Here is a 12,399-nt window from a genome sequence, read left to right on the forward strand (position 1 = left end):
TAGATATACTTACTGACAGTTCCTGGAGCATTTTCCTACTAAACAGAGCAGCTTAAATTCAAAAGACTGCCACCATTTAACTGTTCTGTTTCTAAACGATCTCCTCAGCCTGTGGGATCTTTGATGCTAGCAGCACATATGACTGGAGGAACAAAAGCTTTGAATCAGCAGCCATGCAGAAATAGTACCAGTAATTGTACTGGTAAGCAGAATAAGACTTTGAACAGAAGGTGGGTGTAGTAAAAGTAATGAGAACACATTCAGGGAGGTGAGATTTTCTGTATTTAAAAAGCGCTGACCACAGTTTTGACTTTCTTGCTGTAATCTAGTCTCATGTTTTGTTTCCACAATACTGAACACGACACAACAGACCTGTTAAACCATTACCCTGTTATTGCTGCCAATGTCCAGTTAAGCGTAGATGTGTGTGTGCAACTGAGACAGAGAAATATGAGGGAGATGAGGTGGCAAGGCTGGAAAACAGCAAGTTTGAGGCGAGCCAGTCGGAGACAGACGAAACAAGGCTGTTTCCACTGAGCCGGAGCTGAAAAGAAGATGACTGAGTGTGGGAGAGCTGAAGCAAAGGCACAGTGACTCACTCATCAGCAGCAGGGCTCCTCAGACATGAACTGGACACAGTCTGAGTTGAGCTCTTGCCCTCAAACACAGCACAGTGCTCGTCTGAAAGCCAGGAGAGGCTACAAGGTCAGCGCGCACATTTTACATGGGTGGCTTGATCGCAGCTTTATGCCGCTGATGGGCGGACTGCCTCGGATTTTAACACGGCCGTGTAAGTTCAAAAGATATGTGAAACCTTGAATTATCAGGTGGATTTTGCAGCCGGAGCTGCGGGGAAATTAAATGTCAAAGCACTTGTATCAACAGGCAGACAAGAGCGTAGGTTTTAATATTTGGGGGACACATATTAGGCATGGGTCCTCCCATAGGAAATATTGAGCATCAAACACTTCATTTTCTGCATTCTGGTAATTTTGTATGCACCAACTGAGGACTTTCCTGCATCAGTTCAGGTAAAAGAAAACACGTGCCAGTTGAAAAACTGACCCTTCTAGGCCCCGCCCCTTTTTTGATCTGCGCTCCAATAACAGTGGACGTGTCTAGAAGGGAACCCCAGACTCACAAAAGATCTCACTCAAAATCTTTCCCCAACTCTAACCTCGTGTTTTCTGTTCCTAAACCTACCCAGGTTTTAACCACAGCATTGTGTCACACAACATGATTAGTTTGTGCAAGGTGCTCAATGAAGAAACGAGGCGTACAAATTATCTAAATAAAAATCTGCTCCTGCTTCTTTTTAACCAGCTAGCGTGAAGTAACTTTGCCTGGAAGAATCCAACTCAGTGGCAGGCATTAAAAATAACTATACAGAAATAGTGAATCATCTTGCAGATGGTCTAGTTTGCTTATAAAGGCATCAGTATTAAATTGAGTTGTTTAATTCACAGTTAAAAACTCCTTGTAGTTAGCTTACACTTGCTAATACCTGCAAAATGTTAGCTAACTAGCTAGCTAATTTACATCAATTGTTAGCAAGCTACTTAGCTAACATTTTGCTTTTGTAGCATAATACTAGCTAGCTACCGTGTTGATTTACATCAATCATTAGCTATTTAATTAGCTAACATTTTTCTAACATTAGCTCGCTTAAGATGTGACTATATGCACTTGACAAAAATATAAACACCTTTGGTTTTGCTCTCATGTTTCATGAGTTGAAGTAAAAAATCTAAGAAGTCTTTTGTGCACACTAAAAAGGTTTATTTCTCTCAAATGTTATTCACAAATTATTTGAAGGTTGTATTCGTGAACATATCTCCTTAAGAAAGATAATCCATCCACCTGACAGGTGTGGCACGCAGAGATGCTGAATAAATAGCATGATTATTGCACGATGGACCGATCAGCCTAAAATGTGCATTTATAAAAGACATTTGTTTATTGAATTATGGCAATTTTACATGAGCTTAAAGATAATTTTTTTTTCCCAGGAGGGCAAAGACATGGCCCACCCTTCTCTGCCTTTTTCCCTGACATTCATACCATAACTCTAACCAATTATTTCTCATGCCTAAACCTAACCAACCCAACCAACAAAGGCAATGAGTACAAGGCATTCAGAGGAAGAGTAGGGCGGATCATGACTTTGCCCTCCTGGGGAAAAAAAAAAAAAAAAAAAATCTAACTAAGGACCCTGTCCCCTCCACCCCTGAAATTTACACCTAAGCAGACACATCTTCAAAAAGCAGAAGGGGCAGCAAACTGTGATTCATATGCAAGGTGAATCCATGACATCTGGGTTACTTATGCAAACAAAGAAAATTAATCATGAATGGCAGCATTGACAAGGCTGCCTTATGGACAGGAGCATCATCCAGTGTGTCCTACATACAATAATTGCCTCTGCAAGAGGCGTCCACCTTAACGTGTGTAGTTCATTAAAGTTAAAGCACCTGTGTGGGGATGCTCTTCTTTCTATTTTAAATTCAAATAATTTCAGCTCCTGGCTGTGATCTCATTCGCGTTAATTAGTGCCACCACTGTAGAGCTACACTGGAAACAACAGGCGGACCCCCACCTCCTCCACCAGCTCGTCTCATTTGTGCGCGTCAGCTGCGGGTCCGCATCCCTTCAAAAAATACATTAACTAGCCTGTTAACAGGTATACTGCTAATTAGGACGCTGCTGCGCCTTTCTTCTGCTGGAGTTAAGTGTTTGACGCACAATGAAGTGAGGAAAGGACAAAAGAAACAGGGAGCAGCAGTCATAACAAGTGGAAACAGATGAATAAGATGCTAAAAATGTTCACGGGAGGAAGAGGATGAATGCGGCGCCGGCGACAGTCAGGAAGCAGCTGAAATGATCAATTAACTAATGATGTGATTAATGAATTTGACAGGTTTACCTTGAGGCGACGCGCGCTCCTTCATCCTCAGCAGAGCCCCCGGTGGATCAGGTGGATCCTAAAATTCACTCTGTGGTCCAAGTTTAGTGTTTCGAGGAGGATTTCGCGAGGATTCCTTGAGTGATGAAGATTACGGCTGTTTGTCTATAAATACCGCGGGGTGGCTGGCAGCCAGGGGAGTGGAGCTCACATGAACGTAAACAGGCATGGGGACAAGAGCGAGGCATGGAAATAATCCCAGTCATCTTCTTCTTCTTCTTCTTCTTCTTCAGTCGCTGCTGGCTGCGCTGATATGAGTCACTTTATGTGGGTCAGGATGAATGGCTGCTCCCTCAAACTTCATCTAGAAAGAGTTTGATTTCTTCAAAGTGATGCACCTGCTGTTCACAGAGGAGATGAGTTTCGGTCAGAGAGGTGGATGCAACAGGTCTGCACGCTGCTCATTTCAAACGCTGGACTGGTGTGAGCAACATTACATTGAGTCAGATATATACACCACTAGATGGTGGACTAAAGCCACGTACCTGACGATCCGCAGGTTCACTGAAACTGCATTGACAAAAACTCCAGTATAGGATTTAACTTCACCTTCAACCTCATTTTATTTCATGTAGCATGTTACTCTTTATTTCTTGCAGGTTTTTCTGTATATAAGTGCATGTTTGTGCAAAGCAGGGCTGGCCCAAGCCTTTTTGGGGCCCAGGTATGACCCCCCCTTACCCCCCATTTAAGTAAATAAGCAGTGGTGAAAAATTTATTCAGATCCTTGACTTCATTAGAAGAAGTAATAGAGTAAAAATGTGAAAAGCGTAATTTGAAATTATTAGGCAAAGTAGAAATATTACAAAAACATTCCTAAAATATCTAAAGTAAATGTGTAAAAGATCTTTTTCACGGCAGCCATAATGATATGAAATAGTAGAGTAAACACAGGTGTTACCAATCATACTGATTAAAGTAATGTTACGTTTGACCTGAAGGCTACAGAATCTTAATTATAACTGAGCTGCGTTTACTTCATGTCAAAAAAACTTCTGTGAAAAATGTTCGGGGAGTAGCGGATTACATCAACTGGATTATTTAATCTGGATAGAAAAAAATGTTTAGTAAAAATGAGGATTACTTGTAGGATTATAATTTTAAAATAAAGAATGATGTACAACCATGCAAAGTGCACACACAGCTGCCAATTCCTTATCATGGTCTCCAGTGAAAAAATGCTTCACTGGGTGGAAACTTCACAATTTCTTTGTCTTTAACACGATCAATCAATCAATAACTTGTGAACAACAAAGGAAGGAACAGCTGGACAAACTAATAAACCTTACATCAAACATAAAACGCTTAAAAAAAACAAACAAATTTTTTTTTAAAATTGAACAATTAATAACAGAGTAATTTTTTAATTTTAAAAAAGAAAACACTGCTCTTTTTTTTATTCATAAAATAAAATTCAGTATTTAACCATGCAAATAGCTTCAGGAACATAAGGCTACCGTTTCAAATTCAAAGAAGTGGTACAGAGGTCTGGATATACTATGTTCACATTGGATACACATTTTTTTTTCTCTCATTATTGTATATTATTGTAGTTTAATATTGTGTGCAAATAAAAAAGTTAACTTAAATAAAGTAACATGAGTGACATTAGAAATGATGAACCAAACATATATTATTGAAGTTCTGTGATTGTTATTTAAATTAGTTATGTTGAGTTTAAAATCAGTTATTTATAGCTTTTCCTTCACACTTCCATTTATCAAAAAATCACTTTTTTGATAAATGGAAAAATAAGATTTACTTTGAGTCTTGATTTTATGATATTTTAATATACATATATGTCAAGTCTCTGTTTTTTATAGACATTGTGAAATCTTTTAATCTCACCCAGTCAGCTGGGGGTCCCTCTCACTTGAAGGCACACATCCTGGACTGGTTTTATTCTTGAAAGTTATCATCTCTCAGAGGCAAACTCATGTATTTCTGACCACAAAGTATTTCTGATCGGTGTCAACTCATATTTCTTCTCCTGTCCTTAATACAAACTCTGCTGACGGCTTTCATAAGACTTCTACTGCTGCACTCAGCACGATCCAAAAACTAAACATGTCTACAGAGCTGCACTAAATACCTTCAACAATACATGTAAAGTTGCACTTGATACCACGGCACCTACAAAACTAAATAACAACAGCAGACAAGCAGAGCTGAAATGTAAAAAGGACCATCTGGTGGTGTCACATGAAATTATGAAAGAATTTGTCCACTTATCAAAAAGCAGTAACAGAAGCCAGATCCTCCTATTCCTCTAATATTGCAACAAACTGATCAACTGAATCCATAATTAAGCTTCATCCTCGTCAACAGACTGAAGCTTCCTCTGTGATCTGTGAGCAAGTTCTGTTCTTCTTTACCAATAAAATACATGGAAACATATTCAATGCATAACAATAACAGTCCAGAACAACTAATAAACTACTGTTTACTAAATCTTTTTCTCTGGGGACCCACTTTTTAAAAATGACAAACCATCGCGACCCAGGAAGAGTTAATTTGTGCATAAATTAACATTCCTGATCAATTTTCCTGCCTTTTCTGCATCACCTTATATTATTTATATTGACATGTGGCATTTAAAACAAATATATATGTGTGAAATTGTTAATAAATGAGAAATAAATAGCCTGAGTTAACAGGCCATTTCATTGTTTTTATTTCCTCGCATCAGGAAAACAATATAGGACATTTTAGCCTCCTTCATAAATGAGACAAAATAGGTTCATTTAGGTGTAATTAGCAGGTTCTCGTTTTTCATCTCATCAGTAAACATAACAACATAAACATTTTAAATGCTTTATAAAAGGTGCACTGCAGATATAATTCATAAATTTGCAGAATTTTGTTCATAGTATTTTATTTATTTGGTGACCTAAATAAAATTCTCCTGTGACCCACCTCAGCCCAAACAGTGAAGACAATAACTGCAGACAGTGATTATTGCATCAGAGGTCAGTTTTTCCAACTTCTTACCCAAAAATCTATGTCTGTATTATGTTTTTTTTTTTTTTTTTTTTTTTTTGAACAACATACATAATTAATAGGGTTCTTCTTTCATTAATTCAGTGTTTTCTTCTCTCTGACACTTTGCCATCATTCTGTTAGCTCTTCGGTTGTTTTAACTGTGTACTTTCATAATTCAGGATGAGGCTGTTTAGCAGAGAGTGAGGGCTGTGAAAATAGCTTGTGTTCAAGTCTTCATCATTTTTTTTTCTTTATATTTCAAAAATTACTGCACTTTTTTTTAAGTTTTCCTACATCCTTAAAAAAACAAGAAGGCCTCATGACAGCAATTTCAACATCTTTAGCAGGAAAAGATCCAACATAAAAGTTTGAGGATTAAATAATTATTTAATTAATTAAATTAAATGTCAAGAAAAACAGGAAATACTGATGAATGAATGAAACAGATTGTTGCTATTTTGTTTGGTATTTATTCCAGAGCAGTGGATGTTTTCAGCTTGATAGATATGCATTTTAAAAAACAGTCGGTGGAAGAGTGAGGTTTTCTTTCTTTGTTAAAGGGAAAATTTGGCACTTTTCAGGTGGATGCCCGGTCAGTGTTGATGGTAAATTTCGTCAGCTGAAGCAATAAAGTTCTCAGTGCTGCTGTACTGACCACTGGATCCCCATTAGTCACAACCAAGTAAACATTACGTCATAATGTAAAATAATTTTGAAAAATCAAGGCAACAGGATGCAAAACAGCAAAAAACTACAGTAACCAATTAAAAACAAAGTCAACACCAATGAAACTACCAATGACCACAATGTCGTCATCATGTTTCTACACTGTATCTAAAAATTAGTCAGGAAGACATTTCATTCTGCTCAAAGTAATAATAATACCACTAAAAACAGCATATAATGTAACTATATAACGTTGGTGTTAAAGACCCCCTCCAGAGAAAATCATGTTTTTAACCTTTCATCGCACATCAGGAGTGAAATAAGCAGTTAACACCAAGTCTCTGCTTTGAAACTGCAGTGAGCGAGAGCAGTCTGAAAAAAGACTGCGTATATGACATCATAAACCTCAGAAAGTTTATCGGGGTCGAGGATGGTGTTACACATATCATTAGCAGTGAGATCCAGCCGACAGGAGAAGCTGAATGTAGCTAGTTAGCAGGACTAGCTAGCAAAACAGAGGAGAAGCCAGGTGCAGTGGTAGGGCGAGGATGGGGGCTATTTGTATATTCATGAATACTAAATGAAGACAACATGTAGAGCTACATGTAAGTCATTTTAACAAGGCATTTGAACTTAATCTGCACATGACTGGAGGTCGTCTTTAAGGAGGAACTTCGGGCTAATTCAGCTTGGTCTTGTAGTCTCTGGGTGGCCAGGGGCCTGCTAGATGAGTGTTTTCGTCACCTAATACCATGTTTTGGCCGACAAAGCTATAGTTCAGGGTGGTGATACACAGTAACATTGAAGCTTGCATGCAGTGCATCCTGGTTCATGTAGGCACTGTGGCAAGAGAACTCAGTTGTGCATTTACAATCAACACTGACTAGACATCCGCATAAAAAGATCCAAATTTTCCTTTTTCTTAAAGTCTTTCCAGGGCACAGAAAGTGTGTCCCATGTCTGCACCATTATGAAACTAGAGCCAAGGACGGAGACTACTTTTCCTGTGATTACAATAGAGCCACGATGGTCCATGTACTTAATTAAAAGGTCAGGCGTGTTCGTTTTAACCAATCCTATTATTCCCTAAGCTGGGGAAGAGGTGTTAGCAGTGGGACTGAGAGCACAGCAGAAACCATCTGCTGCCGCCTCCAACACCGAAGGGTAAATGAAGACATCAGACCGACGCAGGCTTCATTTTTTCTGTCTAAAGCTCTTAATTTTTGTCCTGGGAATGGCTCGCCAAATCTTTGTCACTTCAGCTGGTGTGTCTGTAGTGATGAAGTCTGGTTACCACTGACCAGAGGAAGCATGTATCTCTGCAGTATCTCGGCTGTCAGACATGTTTCTGAAGATGTTTGTGACACGAGGAGTATTTTCTGACGTCCTGTTGCCATATTGTGTGAATTAGATATGGATTTATGTAATCTAGCAGATTCATCTCTGTGAGGAAATAATTGCCGTCTTATCCTCTAGGCACGTGGCCAAGTGGATGCATGAAGTGGAGACGCCAAGCAAGCAGAGAAAGTGCTGCCATTGAAAGAAAAAAAAAAAAACACATTAGAAACAAACCATCAGGTGTGTGCGCAGGGGGACGAGCACGCTGTTTGGTGCAGGAGACAGTTGGTAGTAAATGGTTGGCAAATCAAATCTGGTCTGGCATGAGAGGCTGCCCTGAGGGTAAACATCAGGTTCTCTCTGTACGCTTGCTGGTTCACATTTCACACACTCCTGCTCGGTGTTGTGTGCTGTGTTTTTTCTTCTTCTTAAGGTGTTTCAAGGTCAGATTTATTAATAATCAGGCCTTTTTTAGTATGGAGACATGTCTTTATTATCCACGATAGTCAGTCTACACTCATAGAAATAAGGGTTCTTCCTGAGGGGTTGACGTTCCATCCAGAGCCATTTGCTTCTGGAGAACCTTTTTTTGACAAAAGGGTTTGTCAAGAGTTCTTTGTTTCGTCCATTAAGGACAATTTTCATAGAAACAAACCTTTCTAGATGAAAATGTTCTTCAAGGATCATTGACATCCTTGAAGAACATTTTTGTTGAGGGTTTTTTGTACCATAATATCAAAAGGTTGTCCGTAGAACCCCTGAGTGTGTTCTAGATAAAACCTTTAGAATATAAAATGGTTACTGGTAGATCCCTATGGGTGCCATCCAGATGAAAGGTTCTAGGTAGATTCTAAGCAAGGCTCCCGGTAGAAGCCCCTGAGTGTGTTCTAGATAAAACCCTTTGAATATATAAGGGTTCTTGGCAGATCCCTTTGGGTGGGTTCTAGATAAAACCCTGTATTATAAATACATTACGCTGATATACCAAGAAGAAGAACCTCTTTATATTGCAAGGGTTTTATCCTTGCAATATAAACAGGTTCTTGGTAGCTTCTACGTAAAACTCTTGAAATATGAAAAGTTTTCAGTAGAACCCCCTGAATGTGTTCTAGATAAAACCCTTGGAATATAAATGGATTCTTGGTAGATTCTTCTGGGTGGGATCTAGATTAAACCCTTGAAATATAAAAAAGGTTCTCAGTAAAACCCTGTGTTCTTGTTAGCATCCTTAGAAGGTGAAATGGTTCTGGATAGAACCCCCAGAGAGGGTTCTTTGTGAAACCATTACACCATAGAAGGGTTCTCACAAGGGATTCTGGGTGAAACCTATCACAGATGGTTCGAGACATAACCCTTAATGTTGGGTTCTAGGTGCAACTTTGTGAAAGGGTTGTAAGTGGAATCTTAAAACGAGGCTCTGTTGGGAACCACAAGGGGTTCTGCTATGGGGACAAACTGAGGAACCTGTTATGGTTCAAGTTAACACCTGTATTTCTAGGAGTGTATGAGAGGTGTTCGGGGCCACAGAGGTGAACTCACTGTGAGTTAAATTAATCTCTCTTTAACTCATATTGACATTAATTAATCTGCAGTCCAGACAGGTCAACTACAGTCGAGTATCGAAGTGTAGTAGTGAGGAAGCACAAAGGGAAAATGTTCCTGCTCATGTATCGAAACATTCTGAATGTTTGTGTGAGCTATGAACACTTGGCATTTTATTTTGTGTCTGAGTTTCATTCTGTCAAAGTGTGAAGTTGTGCTTTAATCATTTAGATGAGTTATTACACAGATCTGACTCTCAAACTTTTGGTTCATGACTCCCTCAAATTAAAGCAATTCCTACTTGATTGGTGAACAGTTCAACCAAAGAATGATTTTGTCTCTTTGGGTTGTTTCATGTGATTACATTTTAAGGCAGAAAACTGAGTATAATTTGAAAGATGTGACGGTAGAAATAAGTTTTCCTGTCATAAGTCCATCACAAGTCAGCTTTAGCACAGCATATGTGTATCTTCAAATGATAAGATGCTGAATTTTCTCGCATCGTATCACTGGGGTTCACAATAAATTCTAGAACATTTGCTTATTTATTGTGCATAAGGTCAAAGAACTGAGAAAGGTTTTAATCATCAAGAGTCAATTTATTTTCATATTCTAAAATGCAAAGGACATAACAGGATTTGAGAATAAATCCAAGGTTGAGTGCACAAAAATGTTTCACTGCAAGCGATTATGTACAAGAATGAAATCAACAAATCTTTACAGAATTCAACAGGTACTGCATCAATATTTAGAGTCAACTTTTAGAACCTAATAACGTAGACTAGACTGGACTTAGATTCATTTGTACTGAAGATAATTTTTTTAAACACAGCACATTAATTAATTTACATTTTAGTGAATTAAAAGTGCTGAATTAAAGGTCACTATCAGTGCATTAAGGACCACTGTATGCTTGTTTGTTTTTCATACATTAAAGATTAAAATCCCATCGAGGTAATGACACGTGGCCTCATAAACTGGCCTTTTAGCATTAACATGTGTCCACTCTATCCGTTTACCCAAACATGCTAGCCATAAATACACTGGCTAGCAATTACAATTTGATTGTACCATCATTGTATAATTAATGTGAACATTAGTGCGTCATATGAATATTTAAGAATCAATGGTAAACCTTTGTTTTGCTTGTAGCGTGAAGAGTAGTGGCCATAAACATTTGGCATTTTTTTTGTCAAGCAGATAACCTGTAAGGAACTCTCTGTTTAACAAGTTATACAGAAACACAACTTTAATCTTGGTGTAAATTATTAAGGTAACTGACCCATCTTGAGCCCTGCCCCATTTTTGCTCTGTGCTCCAATAACACTCGAGTAAGCTTGGTACCCAGCAGAACCTGGTTGTATCTAGAGGGGAATCCCAGACCTGCAAAATATCTCCTGAGTGACCGTCTTGACCAAAACCACGACCCCCCGACCCTAACCAAGTGTTTTTGTCCCCTTTTAACGAGTGTTGTCACATAATCAAACATAATTAGTTTGTACAATGTGCATAATGAAGAAACAACACATACAAAGTACGGTAAGACTTTCGAAAGTCAAGGGTTCCCCCTTTTTCTTCCTCTCGTTTCCTGTACTTACGTATGCTATGTGCTTGACTTGGCTATGTTGAAACAAAAGACAGATTTTGAAGATGGTTAAAAAGGTTGCTGAGGACCTGTAAATGTAACATATAAGTCGTATTTTACATTAGCTAATATTAGCAAAATGCTTGCTAACTAGCTAGCTAAAAATGTATGTAGTTTGGCTGACAAATTAGCTAGTGTTTTTCAAACATTAAATATCAGATGTGACTAGCAAGCTAATGTACAATAAAAAGCTAATTAACTAGTGTTTTGCTAAAATTATCTATTAGTTGCATAGAAGTGAAAAATTCCCCTGAAATCCAAAAAGGATTTTTCCCCTAATCCACCATTATAAAAGAGATGTCTGTAAAACTGTAACCAAGACCAACTCTGACTCTTTCTGTTACGAATTTTTGATCCATGGAGGTTTTATGTTTGTTTCCTAGAAGTGAGAAAGGCGATTTAAAAATCAGTGAAATCATAACAATATTAAGTCTAAGGGCCAAGCGGGGACTCACAGGTGCTCAGTGGGCCACATATCCAGAAAGTAAAACCAGAAGTAAGAAAACCTTTTTGGAGTTTGCACAGAGTGAGCAATTCTCATTGAACTGAATGGGCACAATCTTCGCGTTCAGTATCCAGTTCATTATCTCTGCACAAATGTGACAAGCTAGCTAACGATTGATGTAGATTAGCTTGCTAGTTAGCTAGACTTTTGCCATCATAAGCTAACTTTTACAGGTCCCCCAGTAACATCAGAATTTAATTTTCTGGTCAACAAAGACAAGCCTAGCAGATACCATATCAAAGTATAGGAGACAGGAAAGGAGAAAGTTGATTGAGGTTGTCATTGGAGCATTGAGTGAAAACGGGCAGGACTTAGGATGGGTTAATTAGTCAAAACATTAGGGCTGGGTGATATGGACACATCCTCATAAAGATCAAAGATCGCTGTGTCTTTTTTTTCTTTACAGTGTTTGGACCCCAGTAAACCCACTTGCAGGTCAAGTTACCATGTATTTTTGTTCATTCCACATCAGTTAAATATTGTTTCTGGAAATGTCCCCATTTTAGACACATACATATGTTCATTTTCATAGAAAGACAACAAAACAGTCGCGTAATGATCCGACCAGGTGATGATAATTGGACAATCCAGCCAGAGAAAAATGAGTTATAACATGAGCAATGAAGGATATTTATACACTTTGATCATCACGGTTAATGTAACTCACCCAGCCCTAGTTTAGCTTAACCCCATGACAAATTTGGGACTGATCACTTTTTCTTCCAGTGTCAGTCCATGAAACAACACTGCATTTTGCTG

Source organism: Lutjanus erythropterus, chromosome 12, assembly GCF_056507025.1.
Source record: "Lutjanus erythropterus isolate fLutEry1 chromosome 12, fLutEry1.hap2, whole genome shotgun sequence".
Taxonomy (NCBI): Eukaryota; Metazoa; Chordata; class Actinopteri; order Lutjaniformes; family Lutjanidae; genus Lutjanus; species Lutjanus erythropterus.